The sequence below is a fragment of the Oncorhynchus clarkii genome, chromosome 7 (genome assembly GCF_045791955.1).
Source record: "Oncorhynchus clarkii lewisi isolate Uvic-CL-2024 chromosome 7, UVic_Ocla_1.0, whole genome shotgun sequence".
Taxonomy (NCBI): domain Eukaryota; kingdom Metazoa; phylum Chordata; class Actinopteri; order Salmoniformes; family Salmonidae; genus Oncorhynchus; species Oncorhynchus clarkii.
Window position 1 is genome coordinate 2,110,478 of NC_092153.1, and position 17,091 is coordinate 2,127,568.

The following is a 17,091-nucleotide window of genomic DNA, read 5'->3' on the forward strand; positions in this document are numbered from 1 at the left end:
TTTGAAAAGAAATGTACATATTTACGAGTGTATGTCTTGTTGTCTCTCTCTGTGGTCACCAGTCCATCTGCTGGAGAGAGTCAACAGAGAAGTCTCTGTGGTCACCAGTCCATCTGCTGGAGAGAGTCAACAGTCCATCTGATGGAGAGAGTCAACAGTCCATCTGATGGAGAGAGTCAACAGTCCATCTGATGGAGAGAGTCAACAGTCCATCTGATGGAGAGAGTCAACAGTCCATCTGATGGAGAGAGTCAACAGTCCATCTGATGGAGAGAGTCAACAGTCCATCTGATGGAGAGAGTCAACAGAGAAGTCTCTGTGGTCACTGGTCCATCTGATGGAGAGAGTCAACAGAAAAGTGTCTGTGGTCACTGGTCCATCTGATGGAGAGAGTCAACAGAGAAGTCTCTGTGGTCACTGGTCCATCTGATGGAGAGAGTCAACAGAGAAGTCTCTGTGGTCGCCAGTCCATCTGATGGAGAGAGTCAACAGAAAAGTCTCCGTGGTCACCGGTCCATCTGATGGAGAGAGTCAACAGAGAAGTCTCTGTGGTCACTGGTCCATCTGATGGAGAGAGTCAACAGAGAAGTATCTGTGGTCGCCAGTCCATCTGATGGAGAGAGTCAACAGAAAAGTATCTGTGGTCACCGGTCCATCTGATGGAGAGAGTCAACAGAAAAGTCTCTGTGGTCGCCAGTCCATCTGATGGAGAGAGTCAACAGAGAAGTCTCTGTGGCGCCAGTCCATCTGATGGAGAGAGTCAACAGAAAAGTCTCTGTGGTCACCAGTCCATCTGATGGAGAGAGTCAACAGAAAAGTCTCTGTGGTCACCAGTCCATCTGATGGAGAGAGTCAACAGAAAAGTCTCTGTGGTCGCCAGTCCATCTGATGGAGAGAGTCAACAGAAAAGTCTCTGTGGTCACCAGTCCATCTGATGGAGAGAGTCTACAGAAAAGTGTCTGTTTACGGGGGTTGTCGGTATTCTTCATCCTAGGCTACCAACATTTCCGTGGCAACGTTTTAGAGTTGAACGATTTCTAGCCGTGTAGCCGAAGCTACACGTGGTCTGGTCTCCGTAGTTCTTAACCATTACACGTGTAGCTACGGCAGCATGCTGTCTGGTCTCTGTAGTTCTTAACCATTACACGTGTAGCTACGGCTGCATGCTGTCTGGTCTCTGTAGTTCTTAACCATTACACGTGTAGCTACGGCTGCATGTTTTGTGGTCTGTAGTTTTAAACCGTTTGTCAGCCGTGTAGCCATCGCTGCACGCTGTCTGGTCTAGTGGCCTATAGAATTATAACCATTCCAACCTGGGGACTCCGACCCGTTGTTCTCTGACTTAATGTATATTGTGTAGGAAGTTAGTTTTATACTGTGTGGAAGAACGGGGCGTTCCATGACTCCGACCCGGTGTTCTCTGACCTAATGTATATTGTGTAGGAAGTTAGTTTTATACTGTGTGGAAGAACGGGGCGTTCCATGACTCCGACCCGGTGTTCTCTGACCTAATGTATATTGTGTAGGAAGTTAGTTTTATACTGTGTGGAAGAAGGGGGCGTTCCATGACTCCGACCCGGTGTTCTCTGACTTAATGTATATTGTGTAGGAAGTTAGTTTTATACTCTGTGGAAGAAGGGGGCGTTCCTTGACGCCGACCCGGTGTTCTCTGACTTAATGTATATTGTGTAGGAAGTTAGTTTTATACTCTGTGGAAGAAGGGGGCGTTCCATGACTCCGACCCGGTGTTCTCTGACTTAATGTATATTGTGCAGGAAGTTAGTTTTATACTGTGTGGAAGAAGGGGGCGTTCCATGACGCCGACCAAGTCTATGCTCACGTGGGCGTGGCCACTGACTTGGTAAAAAACCTTTATATAAAGAAAAATTCTCATTTGGAAAGCTAACATCACATCTTTTCACAAATAGTTTCATATTTACTCATTCATTTTATCCAACATCTAGATGAACATCTGATTATTGAAAAGTGTGCACAAGCAGAGATACAGTCATGTGGGTCTCCCGTCTTTCATGAGGTCACCATGAGGTCACCATGAGGTCACCATGAGGTCACCAAATGAAACAACTTCGACAGGATTGTTCTTTAAATACCCACGGACCATTCCCACATTCTCAAAAATATTAATGTTGTAGAATTTTTCAAACTTTTGATTGTCCATGTGTCTCTCTGTGTTCCACAGTTTACATTCCAATCTGTGTCTCTCTGTGTTCTACAGTTTACATTCCAATCTGTGTCTCTCTGTGTTCTACAGTTTACATTCCAATCTGTGTCTCTCTGTGTTCTACAGTTTACATTCCAATCTGTGTCTCTCTGTGTTCTACAGTTTACATTCCATTCTGTGTCTCTCTGTGTTCCACAGTTTACATTCCAATCTGTGTCTCTCTGTGTTCCACAGTTTACATTCCAATCTGTGTCTCTCTGTGATCCACAGTTTACATTCCAATCTTTGTATCTCTGTGTTCCACAGTTTACATTCCAATCTGTGTCTCTCTGTGTTCCACAGTTTACATTCCAATCTGTGTCTCTCTGTGATCCACAGTTTACATTCCAATCTGTGTCTCTCTGTGTTCCACAGTTTACATTCCAATCTGTGTCTCTCTGTGATCCACAGTTTACATTCCAATCTGTGTCTCTCTGTGTTCCACAGTTTACATTCCAATCTGTGTCTCTCTGTGTTCCACAGTTTACATTCCAATCTGTGTCTCTCTGTGTTCTACAGTTTACATTCCAATCTGTGTCTCTCTGTGGTCCACAGTTTACATTCCAATCTGTGTCTCTCTGTGTTCTACAGTTTACATTCCAATCTGTGTCTCTCTGTGTTCTACAGTTTACATTCAAATCTGTGTCTCTCTGTGGTCCACAGTTTACATTCCAATCTGTGTCTCTCTGTGTTCTACAGTTTACATTCCAATCTGTGTCTCTCTGTGTTCCACAGTTTACATTCCAATCTGTGTCTCTCTGTGTTCTACAGTTTACATTCCAATCTGTGTCTCTCTGTGTTCCACAGTTTACATTCCAATCTGTGTCTCTCTGTGATCCACAGTTTACATTCCAATCTGTGTCTCTCTGTGATCTACAGTTTACATTCCATTCTGTGTCTCTCTGTGTTCCACAGTTTACATTCCAATCTGTGTCTCTCTGTGTTCCACAGTTTACATTCCAATCTGTGTCTCTCTGTGTTCTACAGTTTACATTCCAATCGGTGTCTCTCTGTGATCCACAGTTTACATTCCAATCTGTGTCTCTCTGTGTTCTACAGTTTACATTCCAATCTGTGTCTCTCTGTGTTCTACAGTTTACTTTCCAATCTGTGTCTCTCTGTGGTCCACAGTTTACATTCCAATCTGTGTCTCTCTGTGGTCCACAGTTTACATTCCAATCTGTGTCTCTCTGTGTTCCACAGTTTACATTCCAATCTGTGTCTCTCTGCGTTCTACAGTTTACATTCCAATCTGTGTCTCTCTGTGTTCCACAGTTTACATTCCAATCTGTGTCTCTCTGTGGTCCACAGTTTACATTCCAATCTGTGTCTCTCTGTGTTCTACAGTTTACATTCCAATCTGTGTCTCTCTGTGTTCCACAGTTTACATTCCAATCTGTGTCTCTCTGTGATCCACAGTTTACATTCCAATCTGTGTCTCTCTGTGATCCACATTTTACATTCCAATCTCGAACAGTTAAATTATATGTGTTGCATATGTGTGTGTACTGTATCTCTGTGTGTGTACTGTATCTCTGTGTGTGTACTGTGTCTGTGTGTGTGTTCTGTGTCTGTGTGTGTCTCTGTGGATCACCATGGTCTACTTCCACACCACCTACAGTAGGAGAGCTGTGGGTGTCTCTGTGGATCACCATGGTCTACTTCCACACCACCTACAGTAGGAGAGCTGTGTGTGTATCTGTGGATCACCATGGTCTACTTCCACACCACCTACAGTAGGAGAGCTGTGGGTGTCTCTGTGGATCACCATGGTCTACTTCCACACCACCTACAGTAGGAGAGCTGTGGGTGTCTCTGTGGATCACCATGGTCTACTTCCACACCACCTACAGTAGGAGAGCTGTGGGTGTCTCTGTGGATCACCATGGTCTACTTCCACACCACCTACAGTAGGAGAGCTGTGGGTGTCTCTGTGGATCACCATGGTCTACTTCCACACCACCTACAGTAGGAGAGCTGTGGGTGTCTCTGTGGATCACCATGGTCCTACTACCACACCACCTACAGTAGGAGAGCTGTGGGTGTCTCTGTGAATCACCATGGTCTACTTCCACACCACCTACAGTAGGAGAGCTGTGGGTGTCTCTGTGGATCACCATGGTCTACTTCACACCACCTACAGTAGGAGAGCTGTGTGTGTCTCTGTGGATCACCATGGTCCTGCTTCCACACCACCTACAGTAGGAGAGCTGTGGGTGTCTCTGTGGATCACCATGGTCTACTTCCACACCACCTACAGTAGGAGAGCTGTGGGTGTCTCTGTGGATCACCATGGTCCACTTCCACACCACCTACAGTAGGAGAGCTGTGGGTGTCTCTGTGGATCACCATGGTCCTACTTCCACACCACCTACAGTAGGAGAGCTGTGGGTGACATCTGTCCTTTCACACAATGTCTTAAGTGCTTCTCTGAGACTAAATCATGTTCCTAGCAGAAGTTTACAGCCATCTGACCGCAGCCACACAGACCTTTTTAAGGGCCAGCGGAACAGACAAGCACGTTCGCTGTGATTTACTTCCAGTAAAGTGCACAGCAATCTTCAGGGCTTCAGGGGGAGGGAAGGGTCAGGTGTCTCGCTCCAAATGACAGGATACCACTGGGACCAACACACTGTGCACCAGGCGGCTCTGTCTACAAATACAGCAATGAGTCTCTCTTGCAGCTCACCCCACCTCTCCCTCTCACCCCGTCTCTCCCTCTCCCTCTCCCCCTCTCTCTCTCTCTCTCCCTCTCTCTCTCTCTCTCTCTCTCTCTCTCTCCCTCTCTCTCTCCGTCCCCCTCTCCCTCTCCCTCTCCCTCTCCGCCCCCCCCCCCCCCCTCTCTCTCTCTCTCTCTCTCTCTCTCTTTCTGTCCCCCTCTCTCTCTCTCTCTCTCTCCGTCCCCCTCTCTCTCTCTCTCTTTCTTTCTCTCACAATAGAACAGATCATTTAGCTGGTATGTACAGTAAGTTTATGGACTGGGCAATGAACACTGGAATGGGGGAATTGATTGATACAGATTAGAGTTGGCCCACATGTTTTCTGACATACTAGCTGTCCCACACACATCCCAATGAATCACTGTCACTGCGAGACAGATGGCTGGTTTACTGTTGTGTTGGGAAATGAACAGACTAATACATAGAGCATAATAGCTTGTGTGAACACATATTATTCTCAATGCTCATCCCCTGCTGTTAGACTACGTGTCTACGTTGTGATCACGACAATAAGGTGTCCAAATTTACCCCATAGAGAGATCATTTTCTAATCTACTAAATTGTGTATTGCCTTGGTCAAACGTACTACACAATATGTTATGTACTCTCTCACCCCTCCTCTCTCTCTCTCTCTCTTTCTCTCTCTCTCCCTTCTCTTTCTCACTCTCTCTCTAGCTCTCACTCTCTCTACGACCTCATTCTCTCTCTACCCCCTCATTCTCTCTCTTCCCCTCATTCTCTCTCTCTCTCTCTCTCTCTCTCCCCATCTCTCTAGCTCTCACTCTCTCTACCCCCTCATTCTCTCTCTCCATCTCTCCATTCTGCCTCTTCCCTTCTCTCTCCCTCTCTCTCTCTCTCTCTCTCTCTGTATCACTCCTCCTCCTTGTCTGTCTCTGGTAATAGTGTGACAGTTTGCTCTTTTGAAGGTTAAAAACAGCTGTTGCATAAACTTTAAACCACATCTACTTCACCTTATCATTGACGATTTCTATGAATCATTTAAAACCATGTCTGCTTCACCCTACAAATTCTGTCTGTGGAATTAGTATGCTAATGATTATCATAAATGCAATCATAAATGAATGAAAATGTTTCTGTGCGATGAGGGATTTCCGATCAGGTTAATAAATGAACAGCTCTAACTTGGTCTAGCATTTGCATTCAGAAAATGTTTCAGAGTACGAATGCTGATCTAGGATCAGTTTAGCCTTGTAGATCAATATGAATAGCCTTGTAGATCAATGTCAATAGACTTGTAGATCAATGTCAATAGCCTTGTAGATCATTGTGAATAGCCACGTAGATCATTATCAATAGCCTTGTAGTTCATTATCAATAGCCTTGTTGAAAATTATGAATAGCCTTGTAGATCATTGTGAATAGCCTTGTAGATCATTGTGAATAGCCTAGTAGATCATTATCAATAGCGTAGTAGATCAATATCAATAGCCTTGTAGATCATTATCAATAGCCTTGTTGAAAAGTATGAATAGCCTTGTAGATCATTGTGAATAGCCTTGTAGATCATTGTGAATAGCCTAGTAGATCATTATCAATAGCGTAGTAGATCAATATCAATAGCCTTGTAGATCATTATCAATAACCTTGTTGAAAATTACGAATAGCCTCCCTAGATCATTGTGAATAACATTGTAGATCATTGTGAATAGCCTTGTAGATCGTTGTGAATAGCCTAGTAGATCATTATCAATAGCCTTGTTGAAAATGATCAATAGCCTTGTAGATCATTGTGAATACCCTTGTAGATCATTGTGAATAGCCTTGTAGATCATTGTGAATAGCCTTGTAGATCGTTGTGAATAGCCTAGTAGATCATTATCAATAGCGTAGTAGATCAATATCAATAGCCTTGTAGATCATTATCAATAGCCTTGTTGAAAAGTATGAATAGCCTTGTAGATCATTGTGAATAGCCTTGTAGATCATTGTGAATAGCCTAGTAGATCATTATCAATAGCCTTGTTGAAAATTATGAAAAGCCTTGTAGATCATTGTGAATAGCCTTGTAGATCATTGTGAATAACCTCGTAGATCATTGTGAATAGCCTAGTAGATCATTGTGAAAAGCCTTGTAGATCATTGTGAATAGCTTTGTAGATCATTGTGAATAGCCTTGTAGATCATTTATGTCGAGAAGGGGTCTTAGTTATATGATCCCACTATAGCATCAGCTCAGTGTAACACGGTGTATTTCGCTCCAATCCTTTACAATAGAACACGTGATTTCATTACTCTTTAGACTCTGCTGGTCTGCTAGATGTACTGATATTATTAAGACTGGTCACCCCCAGCAGGTCTATTATTCTGATATTAAGACTGGTCACCCCCATTAGGTCTATTATTCTGATATTAAGACTGGTCACCCACAGCAGATCTAATATCATCGTCATATTCAAAGCATTGTTTAGTCTCGATAGGCTCAAGTGGTTTTTGCGGGGTTGAGTGTTTTGGGTTTGTGTCCCAAATGACCCCACCTTTCCTTCCATAGACCCTGGTCAAAAGTAGTGCACTACTAACCCTACAGGCCCTGGTCAAAAGTAGTGCACTACTAACCCTACAGGCCCTGTAAAAAGTAGTGCCCTAAATTGGGAATATGGTGCCATTTGGGACACTGTCTTAGTGTGTTCTGCTCCTCCATAGACCCACAGTCACACCACAGCCTCTCTCTCTCCTCTGTAACTCACAGATAATGGCATTCCTCTTGTCAAGGCCCAGCACTGACATTGGAGAGGCTTTTCATTGGGAAACAGTGTTTCGTCAACAACAATAACAACAACAAAAATGAAAAAATACAACGTTGTGTCCCTTGTCTCCGCATGCTAAACAGAAAGATGAAAAGTGACTTCTTGGTTTGAATTGCGTACATCCATCCGGATCAATAACGTCAATCTGACAGGAACATGCAGCATACACAACATAGACCCAGTCTTAAAGAAAGCATCACTCTGTCAGGTTACATTCCCGCTACAGAAGGAAACAGTTGGACAGAGGAGGAGAGGGACAGAGGGGGAGAAAGAGAGAGAGACCAAGAGAGAGGGGTTCAGATGGGGAGAGAGAGAGACCAAGAGAGAGGGGGTCAGGGGGAGAAAGAGAGAGAGACCAAGAGAGAGGGGGTCCGAGAGAGAAAGAGAGAGAGACAGAGAGAGAGGGGGTCAGAGAGAGAAAGAGAGAGAGACAGAGAGAGAGACAGAGAGCCACTGCCTACAAAATGAGGTGGAAACTGAACTGCACTTCCTAACCTCCTGTCCAATGTATGACCATATTAGAGACACATATTTCCCTCAGATTACACAGATCTGTCACGTTCGTTGTATGGAGGAGACCAAGGCGCAGCGTGGTAAGCGTACATTATTCTTTATTTAACAAATGAACACTGAACAAAACAACAAAACGAACTGCGAAGCTAATATGGCTAGTGCAGACAGGCAACTAAACATAGAATAAGAACCCACGGAATACCCAAGGAATATGGCTACCTAAATATGGTCCCCAATCAGAGACAACGATAAACAGCTGCCTCTGATTGGGAACCAATTCAGTCCACCATAGAACTACATATACCTAGACTTACAAAACCCCCTAGACTAACATACCCACCCTCGTCACACCCTGACCTGACCAAAATAATAAAGAAAACAAAGATAACTAAGGTCAGGGCGTGACAGTACCCCCCCCCCCAAAGGTGCAGACTCCCGACCGCAAACCTGAACTTATAGGGGAGGGTCCGGGTTGGCATCTACCCTCGTTGGCGTCTCTGCTTCTGGATGCCGCCCCCCCTTCATTACACTGGTCCCTCCGCCTTTGTTGAGCTGAACCGTGGCTCATTGCCGGAGGCTCTGGACTGGGGATCGTTGCTGGAGACCCCGGGCTGGGGACCGTCGCTGGAGACCCCGGGCTGAAGACCCCGGGCTGGAGACCCCGGGCTGGGACCGTCGCTGGAGACCCGGGCTGGGGACCGTCGCTGGAGACCCCGGGCTGGGGACCGTCGCTGGAGACACCGGGCTGGGGACCGTCGCTGGAGACCCCGGGCTGGAGACCGTCGCTGGAGACTCGGGCTGGGGACCGTCGCTGGAGACTCTGGGCTGGAGACCGTCGCTGGAGACACTGGGCTGGGGACCGTCGCTGGAGACCCCGGGCTGGGGACCCTGGGCTGGAGACCCCGGGCTGAAGACCCCGGGCTGGGGACCGTCGCTGGAGACACTGGGCTGGGGACCGTCGCTGGAGACCCCGGGCTGGGTACTGTCGCTGGACAGGGAGAAAGAGTGAGAGAGACAGAGACAGAAAGAGAGGTGATGGTAAGCTAGACATCCCCCCCACCCCTCTCTCTCTCTCCCAGAAAAAAAGGAGACATGAATAGTGTCAGGAATGAGAGTAAATAATTTGGCCAGCCTTTTAAACAGGTTTCACTAACACAGCGAGCAAAAGGGAAAAAAGCAAGCAAAATAACCTTGAGGGAAAGTTATGTTCCGGCGCTCTGAGCCGGGAAACGGACGGCTGGTTGTTGACCTCCATAAAACACATTTGTATATTTGATCCAGGATATATAGCTGTGTTGCCAGCCCATCGGCCATATTTATAGCCTCTGCTAGTTCTCAGCTGACAGAGGAAGGTTATGGAAATACACAATATTGTGTGTGTGTGTGTGGGGGGGGGGGGGGGGGGGGGGGGGAAGTCAAACTGGGCTTATTTAGGGGAGGAGACAGGGGAGAGACATGGGAGGAGACAGGGGAGAGACTGGGGAGAGATATGGGAGGAGACAGGGGAGAGGCTGGGGAGAGACATGGGAGGAGACAGGGGAGAGACATGGGAGGAGACAGGGGAGAGACAGGGGAGGAGACAGGGGAGAGACATGATAGGAGACAGGAGAGAGACATGGGAGGAGACAGAGGAGAGATATGGGAGGAGACAGGGGAGAGACAGGGGAAGAGACAGGGGAGAGACATGGAGAGAGACAGGGGAGAGACATGGGAAGAGACAGGGGAGGAGACAGGGGAGAGACATGGGAGGAGAAAGGGGATAGACATGGGAGGAGAAAGGGGAGAGACATGGGAGGAGACAGGGGAGAGACATGGGAGGAGACAGGGGAGAGACATGGGAGGAGACAGGGGAGAGACGGGGGAGGAGACAGGGGAGAGACAGGGGAGAGACATGGAGAGAGACAGTGGAGAGACATGGGAGGAGACAGTGGAGAGACATGGGAGGAGACAGGGGAGAGACATGGGAGGAGACAGGGGAGGAGACAGGGGAGAGACATGGGAGCAGACAGGGGAGAGAGGGATTTCAGAGGGAGAAAAGCACAAAAACACACCCCCACACACCGTCCCATCTCACCCCGTCACTGAAATGTACACCCTTTAAACCTAATGCAAGCGTTCCATTTAGCCTGTGCTGAGGGTGGAAGTGTTCCATTTAGCCTGTGCTGAGGGTGGAGGTGTCCCATTCAGCCTGTGCTGAGGGTGGAGGTGTCCCATTCAGCCTGTGCTGAGGGTGGAAGTGTTCCATTTAGCCTGTGCTGAGGGTGGAGGTGTTCCATTTAGCCTGTGCTGAGGGTGGAGGTGTTCCATTTAGCCTGTGCTGAGGGTGGAGGTGTTCCATTCAGCCTGTGCTGAGGGTGGAGGTGTTCCATTCAGCCTGTGCTGAGGGTGGAGGTGTTCCATTCAGCCTGTGCTGAGGGTGGAGGGTTGTCTATCGAGAACCGTACATTTTAAGCGAGTATCTGACTTCTCGTTAAACTGTTTTAAAACTGTCTCCCAGATCCTCCCTTCTCCTTTATTCCCACAACCACTTTCCAATAAAAGTCTTTCTGGGGTGTTAGAGGATTCATGTCTCCTGCCTGGGAGTATAACAGGATGTATGTCTGGGAGTATAACAGGATGTATGTCTGGTGGTATAACAGGATGTATGTCTGGTAGTATAACAGGATGTATGTCTGGTAGTATAACAGGATGTATGTCTGGTAGTATAACAGGATGTATGTCTGGTGGTATAACAGGATGTATGTCTGGTAGTATAACAGGATGTATGTCTCCTGTCTGGTGGTATAACAGGATGTATGTCTCCTGTCTGGGAGTATAACAGGATGTATGTCTCCTGTCTGGTAGTATAACAGGATGTATGTCTGGGAGTATAACAGGATGTATGTCTGGTGGTATAACAGGATGTATGTCTGGTGGTATAACAGGATGTATGTCTCCTGTCTGGTAGTATAACAGGATGTATGTCTGGGAGAATAACAGGATGTATGTCTGGTGGTATAACAGGATGTATGTCTCCTGTCTGGTGGTATAACAGGATGTATGTCTGGGAGTATAACAGGATGTATGTCTGGTGGTATAACAGGATGTATGTCTGGTGGTATAACAGGATGTATGTCTGGTAGTATAACAGGATGTATGTCTCCTGTCTGGTGGTATAACAGGATGTATGTCTGGTAGTATAACAGGATGTATGTCTGGTAGTATAACAGGATGTATGTCTGGTGGTATAACAGGATGTATGTCTGGTGGTATAACAGGATGTATGTCTGGTGGTATAACAGGATGTATGTCTGGTGGTATAACAGGATGTATGTCTGGTAGTATAACAGGATGTATGTCTCCTGTCTGGTGGTATAACAGGATGCATGTCTGGTGGTATAACAGGATGTATGTCTCCTGTCTGGGAGTATAACAGGATGTATGTCTGGTAGTATAACAGGATGTATGTCTGGTGGTATAACAGGATGTATGTCTCCTGTCTGGTAGTATAACAGGATGTATGTCTGGTGGTATAACAGGATGTATGTCTCCTGTCTGGTGGTATAACAGGATGTATGTCTCCTGTCTGGTGGTATAACAGGATGTATGTCTGGGAGTATAACAGGATGTATGTCTCCTGTCTGGTAGTATAACAGGATGTATGTCTGGTGGTATAACAGGATGTATGTCTCCTGTCTGGTGGTATAACAGGATGTATGTCTCCTGTCTGGTGGTATAACAGGATGTATGTCTCCTGTCTGGTGGTATAACATGATGTATGTCTGGGAGTATAACAGGATGTATGTCTGGTGGTATAACAGGATGTATGTCTGGTGGTATAACAGGATGTATGTCTGGTAGTATAACAGGATGTATGTCTGGTGGTATAACAGGATGTATGTCTGGTGGTATAACAGGATGTATGTCTGGTAGTATAACAGGATGTATGTCTGGTGGTATAACAGGATGTATGTCTGGTGGTATAACAGGATGTATGTCTGGTAGTATAACAGGATGTATGTCTCCTTTCTGGTGGTATAACAGGATGTATGTCTCCTGTCTGGTGGTTTAACAGGATGTATGTCTCCTGTCTGGTGCTATAACAGGATGTATGTCTCCTGTCTGGTGGTATAACAGGATGCATGTCTCCTGTCTGGTAGTATAACAGGATGTATGTCTCCTGTCTGGTGGTATAACAGGATGTATGTCTGGTGGTATAACAGGATGTATGTCTCCTGTCTGGGATTATAACAGGATGCATGTCTCCTGTCTGGTGGTATAACAGGATGTATGTCTCCTCTCTGGTGGTATAACAGGATGTATGTCTCCTGTCTGGGAGTATAACAGGATGTATGTCTCCTGTCTGGTGGTATAACAGGATGTATGTCTGGTAGTATAACAGGATGTATGTCTCCTGTCTGGTGGTATAACAGGATGTATGTCTCCTGTCTGGGAGTATAACAGGCTGTATGTCTCCTGTCTGGTGGTATAACAGGATGTATGTCTCCTGTCTGGTAGTATAACAGGATATATGTCTCCTGTCTGGTAGTATAACAGGATGTATGTCTGGTAGTATAACAGGATGTATGTCTCCTGTCTGGTAGTATAACAGGATGTATGTCTGGTAGTATAACAGGATGTATGTCTCCTGTCTGGTAGTATAACAGGATGTATGTCTGGTGGTATAACAGGATGTATGTCTCCTGTCTGGTGGTATAACAGGATGTATGTCTCCTGTCTGTTAGTATAACAGGATGTATGTCTCTTGTCTGGTAGTATAACAGGATGTATATCTGGTAGTATAACAGGATGTATGTCTCCTGTCTGGTGGTATAACAGGATGTATGTCTCCTGTCTGGTAGTATAACAGGATGTATGTCTGGTGGTATAACAGGATGTATGTCTCCTGTCTGGTGGTATAACAGGATGTATGTCTCCTGTCTGGTAGTATAACAGGATGTATGTCTCCTGTCTGGTAGTATAACAGGATGTATGTCTGGGAGTATAACAGGATGTATGTCTGGTGGTATAACAGGATGTATGTCTCCTGTCTGGTGGTATAACAGGATGTATGTCTGGTGGTATAACAGGATGTATGTCTGGTGGTATAAAAGGATGTATGTCTGGTAGTATAACAGGATGTATGTCTCCTGTCTGGTAGTATAACAGGATGTATGTCTCCTGTCTGGTGGTATAACAGGATGTATGTCTGGTAGTATAACAGGATGTATGTCTCCTGTCTGGTAGTATAACAGGATGTATGTCTGGGAGTATAACAGGATGTATGTCTGGTAGTATAACAGGATGTATGTCTGGTGGTATAACAGGATGTATGTCTGGGAGTATAACAGGATGTATGTCTGGTAGTTTAACATGATGTATGTCTCCTGTCTGGTGGTATAACAGGATTTATGTCTCCTGTCTGGTAGTATAACAGGATGTTTGTCTGGGAGTATAACAGGATGTATGTCTCCTGTCTGGTGGTATAACAGGATGTATGTCTGGTAGTATAACAGGATGTATGTCTCCTGTCTGGTGGTATAACAGGATGTATGTCTCCTGTCTGGTAGTATAACAGGATGTATGTCTCCTGTCTGGTGGTATAACAGGATGTATGTCTGGTAGTATAACAGGATGTATGTCTCCTGTCTGGTGGTATAACAGGATGTATGTCTCCTGTCTGGTGGTATAACAGGATGTATGTCTGGTAGTATAACAGGATGTATGTCTCCTGTCTGGTGGTATAACAGGATGTATGTCTCCTGTCTGGTGGTATAACAGGATGTATGTCTCCTGTCTGGTAGTATAACAGGATGTATGTCTCCTGTCTGGTGGTATAACAGAATGTATGTCTCCTGTGGGATGGAAGCTCCTCGTTGTTACCCAACGTGTGTTTGAACCCCTCTTCAATGTTGTTGAAAATCCATTTTAGTGTGCTTGTGCAGCATTTGCTGGAGCCTGACGGATCGACTCTAATCTGTGAGGCCTGTGGATCACTGTTTAAGAGATGGGTAGGATTGATGCTGCATTGTGGGACGTGTGCTACTCTCTGATGCAGTAGTGGCGCCCACTATAAGTCAATCTCAAAGTTTAAAGGTCATTCAACCATTTCCGTCATCTCATTTGAACTCACTAGAAATAGTTCTACAAGTGTAATCCCTGACATTTTGAACTGACATCAAAGATGTTAAAGTGCTTTTGCTTGGTGCTCGGGACAGCGAGCTGCTGGTCTCCCAACTCTTTAGTTTAGAGGACGAAGCCATCGTTTCCCTTTCTGCTAATAACGTCCTAAATGGATCAGAGTTAATTAGAGGTCATTATAAAATGGTGTGATACATTCAAATTACATGGAGAATCCGGGGGCTGCATCCCAATGGCAGCCATTTGAGACGGAGACAGTGACTTACTATTAGGAGGAGAAGAGGAGAGGACTCTTATCAACAGACTTCTTAATAGGATAGAACTATAGCCTGGTTCAAAGCCAAGAGAGAGAGGAGAGATCTCTTATAAATGAACTGCTTCATGGGGTAGAACTACAGCCTGGTTCAAAGCCAAGAGAGAGAGGAGAGGACTCTTATCAACAGTCTGCTTAATATGGTAGAACTACAGCCTGGTTCAAAGCCAAGAGAAAGAGGAGAGATCTCTTCTCAACAGACTGCTTCGTAGGGTAGAACTACAGCCTGGTTCAAAGCCAAGAGAGTCTTATCTATAGACTGGTTAAGTACAGCGTAGAACTACAGCCTGGTTCAAAGCCAAGAGAGTCTTATCTATAGACTGATTAATAGAGTAGAACTACAGCCTGCTTCAAAGCAGGGGCGCACAAACCAATCTGGGACCAGGCTAGGGTAAAACTAGTACACGAGAACACTGGAATCAAACTATGCTGTTTCCAAATCACCTTCCGTAATGAAATGACCTTTCGTAATGCAATGCCATCTGTCCTGAGATGGTAGTATAATCTTAAAATCAAACTAAATGACTCACCTCTTCTGCTCCTTGCTAGAGCGGTTTTGGGTTGGCTACTTCGTTATGATATATCATATAATCTCTTTCCATTTCAATGCTTAAGAAGATGTTCATTGCCTGTGACTAAATTCAAGGGTCTTTGATACATTTCTCATTCCTTTTGATTCAAAAAAGAGTGTTTCTGTGTGTTTGGTAGCGTAAACATGTTAAACATCCCAGAGGCCATGGTCCAAATACTGTGAACATTCTCTTTTATGTAGAAGGGAGTTAGATAGATAACACAATGTACCTGAAATCACCCCAACTGTCTGTCTCCATTAGGAGTCTATTATATCAACGGCATTATGGGATATATTTGTTAACCTCAACTGGCCTTAAAGAAAAGACATGGGAGGAGTCAAAAACCTTCAGTAATGACAGTATGGAGTTAAATCAACAGTCCATTCATTGTAATGACAGTATGGAGTTAAATCAACAGTCCATTCATTCTAATGACAGCATGGAGTTAAATCAACAGTCCATTCATTATAATGACAACATGGAGTTAAATCAACAGTCCATTCATTATAATGACAGTATGGAATTAAATCAACAGTCCATTCATTATAATGACAGTATGGAGTTAAATCAACAGTCCATTCATTCTAATGACAGCATGGAGTTAAATCAACAGTCCATTCATTCTAATGACAACATGGAGTTAAATCAACAGTCCATTCATTCTAATGACAACATGGAGTTAAATCAACAGTCCATTCATTATAATGACAGTATGGAGTTAAATCAACAGTCCATTCATTATAATGACAGTATGGAATTAAATCAACAGTCCATTCATTATAATGACAGTATGGAGTTAAATCAACAGTCCATTCATTATAATGACAGTATGGAGTTAAATCAAATTTGGGGTCTTTTGACACACAAGTTGTTTTTCCTGATTATCTTACAGCCCCCCCCCCCCCTCTAACCACCAGGCTACCTCCCCCCCCCTGCCAATTCTAAGTCCTGGTTGGCTCGCTCCGACTGGCCGTTAGACTGGGGGTGGAATCCGGAGGACAGGCTGGCCGAAGACCCAAAGAGCGTGTAGAACGCCTTCCAGAATCAGAATGAGAACGTTGGACCCCGGTCGGAGACGATGTCCACCGGGAGTCCGTGGATCCGAAAGATGTTCTGCACCATAAGCCGAGGGTAGTTTGGGGAGAGGAATGAAGTGGGCGGCTTTGGAAAACCGGTCGACCATAGCCAGGTTGGCAGTGTTGCCCTCAGACGGGGGAGACCATTGACAAAATCCAGTGATATATGGGGCCAGTCGGAGCTTGCTGAGGTGTCTTTTTCTGTGTGCAGACCGTGCAGGCAGCAACAAACGCGGCAACATCCGGAACCTTAGTAGGCCACCAAAAGCGTTGTCGCACGAAGGCCAGGGTCTGACGAGAGCCTGGGTGACAGGCAAGCCTTAAGGAATGTGCCCACTCCAGGACTGCGGCGTGGACAGCATCAGGCACAAACATCCGGGTATCTCCCCCCCCCCCCCCCCCGCCCCGCCCACGGTTCGGCTGGGACTGCTGCGCCTCCCGGACCTGTTTCCCTATACCCCAGCTGAGTGCCGTCGCTAGGGACGAAGTGGGAAGGATGGTCTCAGGCTCCGGGGTGGTAACCGTGGTGTTATAGCGGTGAGACAGGGCATCTGGTTTGATGTTCTTGGATCCCGGCCGGTAGTAGAGGCAAAAGTTGAACTGGGAAAACAGGAAAGCCCATCTCGCTTGCCTGGAGTTGAGGCGCATGGCGGCGCCGAGATACTCCAGGCTTTTGTGGTCGGTCCACACAATGAACGGATGTTCCGCCACTTCTAGCCACTGCCTCAATTCCTCCAACGCCATCTTCACCGCGAGAAGCTCCCGATTCCCCACAGCGTTATACCTCTCCG